The sequence below is a fragment of the Phalangium opilio genome, unplaced genomic scaffold (assembly GCF_054372755.1).
Source record: "Phalangium opilio isolate 3A_F unplaced genomic scaffold, DU_Popi_V2 ptg000209l_1, whole genome shotgun sequence".
Lineage (NCBI taxonomy): Eukaryota > Metazoa > Arthropoda > Arachnida > Opiliones > Phalangiidae > Phalangium > Phalangium opilio.
Genome location: NW_028324217.1, coordinates 3,017,853 through 3,033,063, shown reverse-complemented (window position 1 = coordinate 3,033,063; position 15,211 = coordinate 3,017,853). Strand labels below are relative to the sequence as shown.

At 34.2% G+C, this 15,211-nt stretch overlaps 1 protein-coding gene across 4 annotated transcripts in view; it reads left to right on the top strand.

The window, feature by feature from the left end:
* FASN1 (Fatty acid synthase 1) overlaps positions 1 to 15,211 on the top strand; it is a 51,455-nt gene that overhangs the window by 15,011 nt on the left and 21,233 nt on the right. The window contains exon 1 of one of the 4 annotated variants that reach the window (XM_089854924.1): positions 963 to 1,213. The exons of 1 other annotated variant lie outside the window; for it this stretch is intronic. The gene's annotated coding sequence lies outside the window, so the exon portion shown is untranslated. Of the gene's footprint in view, positions 1 to 962; positions 1,214 to 8,197; positions 8,479 to 12,818; positions 13,538 to 15,211 lie in introns of those variants that run through there. 2 more of the 4 variants (XM_089854923.1, XM_089854922.1) reach the window with 2 other exon arrangements.

Here is a 15,211-nt window from a genome sequence, read left to right as displayed (position 1 = left end):
GCTAGTTATTTAACCATTCGCAAATGCTACGCGTACTGAGGCCCTTAAAGTAGTCTAATAATGGACTAGCCCGGTTTAAATCGCCTTAGGGCAGTAAAGGGGGCAGGGTTGTGTCGGTCCATCTTCCACTGTGACACGCTTCAATGAAATGAAAAATGCCCCCGCTTATATATCTACTTCTACTTGGATATAAAATGTAGCTTATGGAATGGATGGTTTGTCTGTCTGTTTGTATGTTAGTGGATGTGTTTGTTTGTGGAGTTGGGGCACGCGAAAAGACGTTTGGCGAGGAACTGGTTGGAACGTGGGACCATGGAGTACGGGGAAGTAGAGAAAGGAGTCAAAGATTAAGGGGGAAGGTAACATGAACGGCACAGTCGTTTATGTGTCTAACGCGCACCTATTACGGAGCAAAGGGGTGTAGGTAGACGTCACGTGATCTATTAGGAAAGAAATTCAAAAGGGCGTATATGAAATAGCATATTGGGAAAGAAAGAGTTGGTACAATTATAGCGTTCACGCTGGCTTTTGTGGCGTGGTGGAGTTATTTGCCCATTATTTACCTCCTCTACTGCCAGCTCTAATAGCTAATGAAGAGCCACACTTATAACGGTTCAGCGCTTAAATCGCAACACCATAACCTTTTTCTGACAATAACTTAAGGTTCTTTCACTGTTGTTACACTTTAATTTGAAAAATACGTTAATATATGAGATGGAGTAGAGCCAATTTCTTGTGAATGGAACTTGTTTATTCATTTTCTAAGAGAATGTATGGTTAAGCCAATATTTTAGAATTAACCTGACACACGTAGATATTAAAATTCCATAACCGGAATTTTTCTTGTTTCTTTTTTTTTAAAGAAACTGAAGATGGCAATAACCCTTGTCCAAATAGGAAAGAGAAACCACTAACTTTATTTTTAAAGGTCACCTTTCAAAAGAGATGGAATTCTTTCAAAAGCGTCCTTCTATAAAGATTGAGAGTTTCTTTTTAGCCTATTGAGTGAAAGATCTTCTCTATCTTTTGAGTTTTAAAAACATATCAAAGTCTCGAGTAGTGCATGATTTCGGTGTCCAGAAGCGCGATTAAAATTCTCACTACTGGACTGGTTTACCCACGTATATTTGAATTACAATTTTATTGGTTTTCTTTCGAGTTTGAAATAACTTGGCCCCCAAGTTTAATACCGAAAACTAGCGCTACTCTCACGGTACGTCAAACCTTAATTTGTACAAAATTTTATATTTCTGCGTTTTGAGATTACGTTTCTCGTCGCCATTTTCTAACATGGCCGCCGATTTAAACCAAACTTTACAGTCTTACTTTAGAATATAATGAACCATACTTCAAAATTTCAGTCAAATCAGTTGAATTATAAGGCAGTTAACGCTTCAATAAGTTTTGAGATACCTTTCTGGTCGCCATTTTTCAAGATGGTCGCCGATTTAAACCAAACTTTACACAGTCTTACTTCACAATATAATGAACCAGTATACAAAATTTCAGTCAAATCAGTTGAATTATAAGGCAGTTATCGCCTCAATACGTTTTGAGATACCTTTCTTGTCGCCATTTTCTAACATGGCCGCGGATTTAAACCAAACTTTATACAGTCTTACCTTATAATATAATAAACCTGTGTTAAAATTTTCAGTCAAATCGGTTGAATTATAAGGCAGTTAACGCTTCAATAAATTTTGAGATACTTTTCCGGTCGCCATTGTTCAAGATGGCCGCCGATTTAAACCAAACTTACACAGTCTTACTTTAGAACGTAATAAACACTTGGTCAAAATTACAGTCCAATCGGTTGAATTATAAGGCAGTTATCGCCTCGTAACGTTTGAGATTACGTTCACGTCCGCCATTTTGTAAGATGGCGGTGGATTTAAACCAAACTTAATCCAAATTTACCTTAGAATAAAATGAACTAACTTTAAAAAATTCATGCAAATTGGTTAAGGTTCACATCAGTTATCGCGTTACAAACATAATATTAAAAATCAAGAAATTAAATAAAAATAAAAAGTAACATTTTTTTAGGGTTCAAAATAATTAACTGAAACCATTAACAAACCTCTTGATATAATTACCCTTTCTAAAATAAATTACCCATTATTCTTTATCTTTTAATAAACCAGTTCCAGGGCATACACCTGTCTTCATTACCAACGAAACGTAAAAGATTTTCCCATCTTATATAATTCAAGATATTCAAGAATATTTTTGGGGTAAGCCCTTGTTACCTACCTTCTTACACACTCAGTAATCAGTAGATTGCCAATTAAAAAAAATAGGTATATATTTTTAAAGTGGAATAGACCCATTTCAAAAGAAGGGGAGCGTAATATCGTCTGCTTGATAAAAAGGGTTAAAACGGAACATTCATAGGACGGTATGTGGACATTAACAAAGACCTTAGAGAAGGCTTCAAAGTTTCCAGCCCTGCAGTCCATATTTGGTGGTCCGTGTTATTTGAAGCATAAGTTTATAAGATATGTTCCGTTCCATAAGTTTGTTAATCTCTGGTAACTTAGAAACTGGAGCTTGAACGCCTGGTGAGTAAGGCGCTGCTGTCATATTTGGGTAACTTAGTAAGTTCAGACTAAATAGTACCTAGATGGAACTTGGTCCTAGCTGCAAAATTAATTAACCACCACCAGCACCGAGTGTAGTTAGGACTTCAATTGACTCGCTTAATTGTCGTTCTCCTTCTCGAACTAGTTATCTCGAGTACTTTTAAGTCCATCTCAGTAGCATTACGAACTCGTATAGGTAGTGCCATTCATACTTATGGAACGGAACATAACACTTATATACTTATGTCCTATCAATGTCTCATCTTGAGACAACAAGTTGGTCAATACACCAGACTCTAACACCCCCCCCCCCCCTCCAGCCTGATTTTTGGTACCAGGGTCTACAAAATTCTACGAAAATTTAGAAGAAAAAAACTTTTGAGAGCCAATCGGGTGTTACATCTGAAAAAGGAGAGACACGGTAACTTGGTGGTGGTAGAGAGTGTTAATGACCCCGGTGGCTAGGAGAGCATGAGAGTAACTGCCCCGTTCCTGATAATTACATAACCACCTCACGTAACTCACCCCTTTTACTCTTAGAGATATTAAAAAAAAGAATTTCAAGGTCTTTCGGAAATCCTTTGCGTGGTTAGCCGTAGTATAAGTTTCATTTCTTTAGAATTTTTCTTATCCAATTCAATTCATCTATGATCTACTGGAATATATACTATACTATAGAATGGAGTGGTGGTGGCACCTGTCTGCCTTTGACTTCATTAAGAACTATGGCAACTTAACACGTGGTGCCACTACTCTATACGTTCTATCACGCACCAAAGGATGCATGGTGCATGCATCCTGCAGAATATAATTTTAAGAGAATATTAAATTCCCAGACGACTTTATTATTATTATAATTTAAATGAGGTGTGTTTTATCAAAGGCAAATATGAGGAACGGAGTGTGAGGTACTGGGGGAGGTATATGAAAGGCTTTAACAATGTGCTGTCAGTCATTTGTGACGTGTGCAATTGCAAACTGCGCTATCTACAATAATGTGCTGAGAAGGTTGTAGTATTCTGTGTCGATTCAGTAATTATCATTCACTTCCAAACCTGAATGATGCAGGAGATCCTCTAATAACAAATTATTCTCAACTGTCCCTGTTCTATTTATGTTTGATATCTAGGAACGTTTTGGGAGTTCTAACTTCTGAGCGAGGGTTAGTATAGTAGTAGTAGTAGTAGTTTGGGATGGGTACAATTTCTTGGTTGGATAAACGAAAGTGGTTCGTCCATTTTTACTAGGGGATAATTTTGTTTTTGGAGATAAACTGACTTTCGTCGCATAAACAGACTTTCGATTTTCTCATCCGACAAACCAATCAATGATTCATAATATAATCTGTATAATTACCAATAAACGCATGGATGAGTGTTAAGCTAAATAAACTACGGTTCCCAATTAACATCAATATGATATTGCCAGGAATGCATACAGCTAATAGAAAATATTGTGTCTCACGTTAATTTCTATGCTGGTATCTCCCTTGTTAATTTCTAAGAATTCGATTTTTATGGGTATACTGGGCTTGAGAACTTGTTATCCCCCGTCACACCGAGGTCATAATTCTGATGGCGTCTTTCTAACTGTTGTTTCATTGGTTAGTAGCAACGGCTGTTCCTAGGTTTGTGTGTGCAAGGTGCAACAGGTAGAGAGATACGTTACTAATTCGCTATGGGTAAAATTTGTCATACATAATGATTAGTCTGCTAACTCCTCCCACAAAGCGTACCTAGATAAGAAATTAAATTGGAGGATACACAATGATTACTAGTAGCTGTATTTATTCTTGTATTGCTTATTAGTTTGGGATTTTGATGTGTGTGTATACCCAGAAATCTCTGGAAGTTGGATCATAGCAAATTAACGAAGTTACCTCAGCGCGACTAATCTATGGATATCCGACTACAAACTAGCACCGTGACCGTCGTCTTTAATGCACTTTCTCACATTTTTTTTATTGTCGGTATCTTCCCTACCAGAAGTTTATAAGTGATAAGTTCCTTGCATAAGTATGAATGGCACTACCGATACAAGTTCGTAATGCTACTGAAATGGACTTACAGGACTCGAGATAACTAGTTCGAGAAGGAGAACGACAATTAAGCGAGTCAATTGAAGTCCTAACTACACTCGGTGCTGGTGGTTAATTAATTTTGCAGCTAGGACCAAGTTCCATCTAGGTCCTATTTAGTCTGAACTTACTAAGTTACCCAAATTTGACAGTAGCGCCCCCACTCACCAGGCGTATGTCGCTTTACCCTGAATCTATGACCTCCCTACTTCAATCACTTCAAAATTACAAGCTCCAGTTTCTAAGTTACCAGAGATTAACAAACTTATGGATGGAACATATCTTACGAACTTATGCTTCGACGGACCTGCACTTGACTTTAGTCTCGCTCTACTGACCATCAATATCAAAAAACAAACCGTCCGTCACTCTAGCGTACCCACCTTTTAACGTTTTACGGTATGCTTGCATTGTTTAACGAAATAGAAGCAATGAATATGGGTGGAGATTAAGGATTGTAGTTAAGCCTTGTCAACGCTGGTTTACTTTACTTAAATATGGCTAGTAGACCCAATTATTGTAAAATATATTTTAACAGAAGGGGATAATACAGTACTGCAGAAGTGTGAAAGCCACTCTGTATCATCTCTTAATATTCTTTAGTTATGTAACATGAATGATTCTTTCCAGGCGAGGGAGACAGACCCTTTTTGTTAATTTTCTCGATCCCGCTCATCAAACTTAATTAAGATATAACTATCGCTCACCGCGCTAGGGTGAATTAGCTATAACTGTTTGGTATTTACTAAATCCCAATGCAGCAATCAATTAACCAAGAAACCTTGATTGTCTTAATTGACGTGGGACAAAAATTAATTAACACACAAGCGCATGCATGCATGGGCCTTGGCAAATAGTTAAGCAGCGCTAATAGATATAGTAATGTTGAGGAATTAACTATTTACATGGCGTATGTGCATGAGTCGGTTTAGCAATTAACCTTGCCTATAATAAATGTTAATTCTGATGTTGGTTGGGATGAAAGAATCATGTTACAATTACTGTACCCGTTTTGTGGTGGTAGGTACACTTCTCTCGAAGAGAAGTATTATTATACACTTCTGATTTTGTTAAATTCATAAGGGGCCCTTATATTTTCGTACAATGAACCTAAAAAAGTATATTATTGCCTATTTAATTGCACGTGAAGGTCAAGTATTTTGTACATTTTTTTTTTATTTTTTACACGTGAAAATTCACGTGAAGCAATACCGTTTCTTTTCATATTCAATTAGTTTCGTCATGACGTAACATATTCACGAGGAAAAAAACCGCATGGGGAAATGGAAAATAGTATAGGTACTTTTATCAATTTGGTGACAATACTTTAACCAGGTTTAACGCGTTCAAACAATGGTTTATTAAGGTTAAATCGAGGTCAAAGGTTAAATACAATACTGTAAAAGAAAAGAAATATGTTTTCTTTTTTTTCCTTGACAATTGTATCAAATGTGTTTTTCTCAACGTACTTGACATGTTAATAAGGAAATTGAGTGTGTTTTGTGCATTTTCAAGACATATTTTCCCATACCAGTCACGCCATTAAAAACCTTAACGTAATGTTAGGGTAAAAGTAAATTCATTAAACCAAAGTTATTTGAAATTAACCTGCATTTTAAACATAAAGATGATAAGTTTGTCACTGGTAACTTAGAAACTGGAGCTTGTAATTTTGAAGTGATTGAAGTAGGGTGGTCATAGATTCAGGGTAAAGCGACATACGCCTGGTGAGTGGGGCGCTGCTGTCAAATTTGGGCTTAGTAAGTTCAGACTAAATAGGACCTAGATGGAACTTGGTCCTAGCTGCAAAATTAATTAACCACCTGCACCGAGTGTAACTAGGACTTCAATTGACTCGCCTAATTGTCGTTCTCCTTCTCGAACTATAGTTATCTCGAGAACTGTAAGTCTCTCAGTAGCATTTTGTGTCATACTTATGGAACGGAACATATCACTTATAAACTTATTTATTTCTATTTATTATTATTAATTTTTTTTTAATTTGAAAGCTTCGAGTTAATATTATTCTGATTGCATTACGCGCTATTGTACAGTAAGCTAAGATGTCTTCCTCAGTCGAAGTATGACGTCAATATTAACCACACATAAAATTTTAAAATCTCGTTTCAAAATATTTAATTTTTTTGAAATTTCATTAATTTTCATATTTCCTTAATTAATAATTTAATATTCATATTTCCTTGCCTAGTTAATAAATAAATCATTAATTGATATTTTTTAATTAAAGGGATAGTAACTTATAATTTATCCCTTTAAATTGTGGATTTTAAATATTTTGAAGGCAACATAAAATAGTTTAACTAAATTATATGAAAATTCGCAAATTTTCGAACGGATCGACAAATGACAATGGCGACGTTAAATTCTAAAAAAAATAATTACGATTAAATTTTGATTAAAAAACGTTTATAATTATAATATTTTTTAAAATATAAAGTAATTTCCTCTATTCGTTGTGTTAAAGCTATAATTTTAACCAAATTTCCTCACTCATAAACTAACATTAACTAACTTTAAAAAGCCCATTTCACTTTTCCCTACTATTGTTTTTAAAATATTTAAAACGTTATCTAGAATATAAACACTTCATATTTTACTTATTTCCTAAAAACCTTGAAAACACTCTGTAGATAATGTTCAAGTTTTACGATTTTTTAGAACCATTAAATCTCAATAATGTTAATTAAATAATGAAATTTATTAGTTTTTAATGATAAAAATTGTCATTTATGTCAGACAATTTCATATTTTTTGGTATTTTTTAATCTATAGCATTTATAAGTTCACGGGATAGCACAACCTTATTTCTATCAACTAAAAACAAAAATTGAAAAATTAAAATTTGTCAGTCAAAATTACTTAAAACTGTCAGGGAAAGCCTACAAAATTTAGGGAATTTTAAAATGTAAAATCAGTGACATTTTCTACGTTTTAAATTATTATTTACAAATTTCCATCAAAACATTCGGAAGTTACAGAATTTTAGGTACCTAAGGACCAATAAAGATCTTAAATTGTCTATGGCCTGTTTAAAGCCAATATCCAAAATACCTCGCAACTTTTTTAACGAGTGTCCCTATAAAATCGTCTGCTTAACAAAACTGCGATTCAAGCCTAAAAATTACTGAACTAAACCAATCTGACGTGTTGAAATCATATTTCCAACAAGTCCCATAATTGGTCTCGCAGAATTAAAATTTTTTTAAACCTCAGATGTATTTTCTCGTAAAATCGTCTGCTTATCGAGGAACAAACAAATCAAGAAAATATGCCTATTTTTAGCTCTGACATTATTATGAAACTACCCACCCAGTCAATATCGAAAATACTATAACTTAGCGATATTGTAAAGGTCACAGAGTTAAACTATAGAGTCCAGTGTGGGTTTTTTTCATCCAAAAACCACCTGTCTCTTTCTATTACGTTAAGCCTTGGCCGATCGTAAACGCGCCTAGGCTAGGCAAGTCTGTAACCGTCTCTCATTATCGGAGACGGAAATTCGCGTTGCGCGCATCGCTAGAAACCGTTTCGCCGCCGGTACCGCGTTTCCATGGCAACGGGGAATCACGCCACCTAGGATCGTACGAGCGATCCCTGGCATTACTTTGTCTCCGCGACGCGATTTTAGCGGAAAAGCGCAAGGCGCAGGAGTAAAATATAATTTCCTACGGATCTTTCTTCCTCAGAATTGCTGTCTAGTTCCTCTTGGCTCGCGGACGCAGACTATCAGGCCATTGTTCTATTATATTGTCTCTAATTTGACCTATATAATTAAAATACCCGGTGCGCGTACAATCGGTGAGTAGAATAATAAAAAATATAAGAATTTAGGCTTAATTTAAATGTTTTTAGATAAGGCTCGCGTTATTATAAGAGTGGCAAATAATATTTACGAGGTTATAAAGCATTTGGATATTGAATACTTTATAACTAGTGCTATAGACTTTTGATTTTATTTATTGTAGTTTTAAATGGAATTTAGTGAGTTTTTATTAATGATACATTTAAATTATTATCGTATAGTATTAATTGAAGTTTTTATCTATAGACTTAATTATAATTGTTAATTATAGAATTAATTTTAATTATTATTTAAAGAACTAATTTTAATTTTTATCTATAGAATTCGTTTTAATTTTTATATATAGAATTAATTATACTTATTATCCGTGGAATTAATTTCTATAGGTAATATATTTTAATTTACTATAATTATTCAAAATTAATTCTCAATTACTGCTACATTAATTTTAATTACATCTGAGTAATTTTACATTACCAAACTTTATTTTCACAAATATTTTGCGATTGTTATATAGTAACAAAACAATCATTATAAATTGTGTATTTTAAAGAAAATCCCTTAAAAAATTAAATATGCAAATCACCATTTGGGATATGTTTACGAATTTAAGGCTAGTATGTACATGTTAGGATATAAATGCAACGTGGATAATTGCTCAGCAAATCATCTACGTTGTACAGCTCTCGACTCAGTACACGCTTTTTATCAACACTGAGATTGTACAACAACAACACCCATACAATAGTACTTGTACCTAACTTACCTTCGCATTGTAATACCAGTACATAAAAGTATAACATGCCATTTAAACCTTAACTTAAAACGGATTGTTTTTATGCCCACGGGAACTCACCAATAGACCTTTTTCACAAGTTGGGTGACTACCTTGTCGCCTGAAAACCTGAACATCCAATATGTGGGTGCAAAGACAATACTTAGCAAATACACAGGACTGGTAACTTTGAAGCCCCATCTAACGTCTTTGTAGTGCACGTACCGTCCTATCAATGTTCTGTCTTAAGCAGACGACATTCTCTGAGGGCCCCATCTTTAAAATGGTGTCTTTGAAACCCTCCTTTACATGACCCTGACCTTAGACTAACTAATAAATGCTGAAATAAAAAATTATAAACCGGCCACCCAGCCGTTATGGTCTAAGCAATACTTTTACTTCTCAAAACCAAACCGTAGCAAAAGTAAAAATACAGAAAAAGTGGTCTAAAATGCATTATTTAGCCTAAAAATTATTTAAAATTATTGTAAATTTTTATATATTAACCAAACATTCAGTAATATTACACGAAAATAGAGATAGAGGTGTAACAAAAGTTCAATATACTCCACTTCCGCTCAAAAATAATTCATCCGTATTTTATAGTATAGGACCGAAGTAGAGTGGGATGGTTAGTTCTATGAGAAATCAATTTTGAGTCAAAAATGTTCAATACGTCTATGACCATCCCTTAGATTTTGATTGAGCCCCCACAAGGGATGCATGCACCCCCTTAGAGTACTTTAAGGATGACCCCTTAATTAAATTAAATTAGATTAGAAATAATTGTCTGTCCAGTTTCTTAATTACTTATTAAATTTTAGGGGGCCATCCAATCATAAACACTTCTCCAATGTTCATTCATGATAACTTGTGGGTTAGGGGGTGCAATGGTGCATCCCTTGTGGGGGCTCAATCAAAATCTAAGGGCTGGTCATAGAAGTTGTTACATTTAACATTTCATCGATTCACTCAATATTCAGAATTGATTTCCCATAGAACCATCCACGCATCCCATGCACTCATGTACCTATAATTCAATCCTATAATTAAGACCCAACCCTTTCAATACCTTTACTTAATTTTAATTCATTAATAATTTGCTTAACATAAACACTTCCTTTTTAAGGTGAGTGAGTGTTGCCTAGAAGGCGCGGGAATTTTCTTCCCAACTTTCACGTTAGGTTCACGTGTTCCTAAAGGAATGGAATTTGTTTTTGAAATTCCATATTAAAATAGTGTATCGATTTGTCCTGTATAGCCGCCCCCTGCGGACTTTATGAAAGATAGAGGCTAAATTGAGGTTTTATAGGCCTTTGCCTTTGCCTTTTGATATGTATTCATATTATTTTTCAAGGATGAGTTTAGGCCTAGTTGATAGCCCCCCTTGTTTATCGAACCCTTTTTTTAGCTGCTGAGTCTAAGACAAAAAGAGAACAAAAATGTATGCCGGTTTTATGATGAGCAAGGAGTATTAACTTGGTTAGGGATTGGAGATGAAAGCGTGATATAAGGGTTCTTTTTTAATTGACTTTGAACTTGGTTCAAACCGATAAAAGATGTAATTATCTTTTTGACTCAATTTCGTTGAGTGAACTAGTTGCATGGGTTGTGCTAGTAAATTTGATTTGAGTGAAATAGTTGGGTTGTGATTTTAGCAAAAGGCTTTTCAAGGCGATGCTGTTAGCTTTATGACTGAATTTATTTGAGTAAACCTGAGTTGAGTGAACTAGTTGGGTTGTGCTAGTAAAATGGATTTGAGTTAAATAGTTGTGTTGTGCTCGGAACTAAGTTTTTTTAAGGTGATTCTATAAGCTTTTTGACTCAATTTATTTGAATAAACTAGATTTGAGTGAATTAGTTGGGTTGTATTTAGCAAGTAAAGGCTTTTGAAGGACATAGTATAAGCTTTTTGACTCAATTTATTTTGAATAAACTAGATTTGAGTGAATTAGTTGGGTTGTATATAGCAAGTAAAGGCTTTTTAAGGCGATGCTATAAGCTTTTGACTCAATGTCGTTGAATAAACTAGATTCGAGTGAATTAGTTGGGTTGTACTAGCAAGTAAAGGCTTTTTAAGGCGATACTATAAGCTTTTTGACTCAATTTATTTGAGTAAATCTGAGTTGAGTGAACTAGTTGGTTGTGGGAAAATTAAGGCTTTAATTGTACAGATAAAATTGAACAAAATTTACCAAAAAATAATAATAACTTAATTCATGTTTGAAAGCATACAACGCTCAAATTAAATTCATAAATTTCTACATTAACACTCATATTAAGTTAATTTATTTTTACAATAACACTAAATACATCTCAATAGGCCTATCTCAAAATTGTTATCAGACAAGTTTCCTATGAAATAGAAATTCGAAATTTCAGTTATATCTAAAGGTTATTTTCTCTATGTGAGCAATTGTAAAAACCCCAATCTAATTCCGATTCTTCCCTTTCAAAGAGGATGTCATTCGAAGTTGTAACAGTCCGGGATTGTCCGGTGTCCTTTAGCAAATATTGGTCCCCTTAGGATGATGAGGAATAATTTCTTCGAAGTTTCAACCAAGTACCTACCGCACATCTTTCTTAGAACTTACCAACCCTTCAAAGGGAATATCACCCTATGGGGAAAAACGTCTACTTAAGCAATCAAACAGACCCTTTTCAATTGGGAGGGGGGGGGTTTAGTATCGTCTGCTTGATTTAGGGTTAAGATAAGATTTACCATTGATAGGACAGTATGTGTACAACAAAGACGTGGTTAGATTGGGCTTCAAAGTTACCAGTCCAGTCCTGCACCTAATTTGGTGATTCGTATTGCTTGAAGCCATATCTTAATTAACACGTGTTTGGTGTCCACATACTATCCAATCAAAATGCCAGCTTAACGAAACAAGGTGCTCAACACACCAGACTAGTTAAACACCCAGAAAAATAGTCTAAATAAAATATAGCAATTTTTTTTTTATAAAATCTCGTATTTTTAGCCTCACTACATGATAAAAATCTGTGTGTATATTAGTTTAACCCGCGTCGAACGTAGTAGTAGGCCTAGTAGACGTTTTTTAGTTCTCACAATTCTAAACACACTCATCTCGTACTGAAGTAGATCCCAAGTTAACCAATCATTCTATAGCAAAATAAACCCTTTCTAGCTTATTTTGCCTATAAAACATCTTGCGATTAAACACGTGCAACTATGTTCATTATTTGCGTGATGAAGTTAAAAATCATGCGCTCGCAACAATCATAACAAAACACCACCAAACCCAGTACCACTCCTGGCTGGCAGGCAAGCATAAACCCTCTAAGGCAACGAGCGAGCGAGTGCGTCTAGGTGTTTATCAGTCGCCATGCGCTAGGAAGCGTGACGTAACTGTGACATCACGACACGAGCCCGTCGGCAATTGGCGGAATTCACGTGGTCTCATGGATCACCCCAGAGGAGGCGGGTGGGATGCTGCTGCTAGGCCGGCGGAGCTTTATACCGCAGTGACGCGGCAATGGACTAACTTACTCAGCCTTTTTTTTCCTCTGATTTATCCCTCCCCCTTCTCTCCCTTCTTATCTATACTCCTTACGTTAAGAGGAAATAATTTCGCTCTAAAACATATCGTTTGTCCGTTGCTTAAGTTTTTTAAACACGTTCAAACCGCGGGGTCTGACAGTTGGTAACTGTTTTGTCCTATGAGATTGTCGCGATCTCGGCTCTTCACGTGTTTTAAACCCTGCACGTTCTTTTCCCCATATATTTATACGTTATTAGCAATCGGGGAAAATAATTAAAGCCAACCCCTATCATTCATTCGTAGTACGTCACAATTTTTGCCATCGCGCCAGCGGTATCCCGCTCCTGAACTTTAACCCCGGTTCTCAACCCCTTTTAAAGACCTTTAACACACATTGGAATATCTCATATAACGGCAAGCTGCCGTCTAGGGAAGTCGCGTTTTACTATCGCTCTCCCTATAAAGATTAAAACAGTTTATATTATTATTATTGCGATTTATACCCTAGTAACTTATATATATATATATATTTACCTGCATATGGTATACCCAAGCTCAATTTTTCTTTAGTCATTAAGTTGAATTCAATACCTGATCGAACTTCCAACGTGAAAGGATTTAGTGATTTAATTGAATAATATCGGATTGATCGAGGATTGTGCATTTTATTTTTTTTTTTCTAAAAGATTTATATATTTGCAATTTACCTGGATTATTTTTCAAGTCGCGTTAATACTGCATCACGGAACTGTTAAATTTCACACGAGTTAAAAGGTAAAGTATTTTATTTTTCGAGTTTTTAAAATATTTCTATTGGAATGGTTTTAAATTTAATTTCTCGAATGTCGTCTGCTTTTAATTTCAAATTTAACGCGATGTTTTTTAGAGTATTTTATTTCAATATTTATTAATTTAAGGTCTTTGATTTTTTAAATTTGAGAAAATTGGAACAACTAGTAGACGACATTCGGCTATGAACTGCATTAGACCGAACTATTAGAATAATTTAGGTTTGGACTAAAAAAAAATTTAGTTTCTTAGTAGAAAATATTTGGACTAAAAGAATTTCTTTAATTTCTCGAATGTCGTCTGCTTTCAGTATCAAATAATTTTAGAGTATTTTTAATTTGAAAACGACGTAATTTTAATTGATTTATTAAACATTGTAGTAATAATTTTAAATTGAAGATAATAAGAATGAAGAGAAGACGACTTTCGATGGAATTTGTGAACGAAATTTCTATGTACTGCTTAAGACCTAACTAATAGCAAAATTAATTTTTAGCCAAAAATAAATTTTATTAATAGAAAAGAAAATATTTATAGAATAATGTTTTACAGTACCTTTAAAATCAAACTCTAGAATGCATAGATATTAATAAAAAACTATAGCACTACCTGAAAGGTAATTTAAAATTCTAAGGTCAGCATATTTTTACCTCCTAATGTTTGTAAACTAAAACTAGGGCATATAATATTCATATAACAAATATTCTTTTTTCTGCAAATTTGGCATTGAAAATCAACGGAGTTGAAACACCTTTTGAAACGAATTTACACTTGAGAAATTCTTACTTTCTACTTTCTATTTTTAAATATAACGCGCTATTGTGTTATTAGTGGCTTTAATGGATGTAAAACCATTTGTATTGTATTTCATTATATATTTAATGGATACAAACATACACTAGAGCATGCTATAAACACTATAAACTACAAAACAACACTTTCAAATATTTAGGGTACTGTATTAAAAACGTCGAATTTAGGTTAGAACAAGTGTATGTTACTAAATATTTTATTTTATTTTGCACTCTTTGGGAGGATGATTACGCTCAATTTCAGTTACAGACTAAATAATATGGTTTTTATTAGACTTCGTTCTCGTAACGTGATATTAAAGTTTTTAGTGAAGAGCGGAAATAGGTCGGGTTTATTATATCCGAAATTAAAAAAAAATATTTATTTTTTATCCTATGCGAAATTCAACACTTTCAAACGGAAGTGTAGTCAGTAATTTTAGCCAAAATGAACTTTTAAAAACACTATGGTTCTGCGAAAGTTGCATTAGTTTAACCAGAAAAATCAATTTTAGCCTTAAATATTTATTTTTAGCTGTATTTATTACGATGGTAGGCAGGCTTAAATCCACTTTAAACCAATTTTTTGAATTATGGGTACCGCGGGACCAGTGACGGAGAAATATCTAATATTATTTTAAGACGCTGATAAAAATTGCGAAATTTTAAGCAAAATGTCGTTACTAAAATATTTAATTAAACGTCTCCGTTAACTGCTAGCAATTCTGTTGCCAATTCAGTTCTATACACAGTTTCATTATCATTCCAATAAGATCACTCCATAGAAAAGCAAACTTATTTAATTATGGATTTCGCGGGACCCACGACGGAGAAATATCTAATATTATTTTGCGACCCTCTTAAAAAT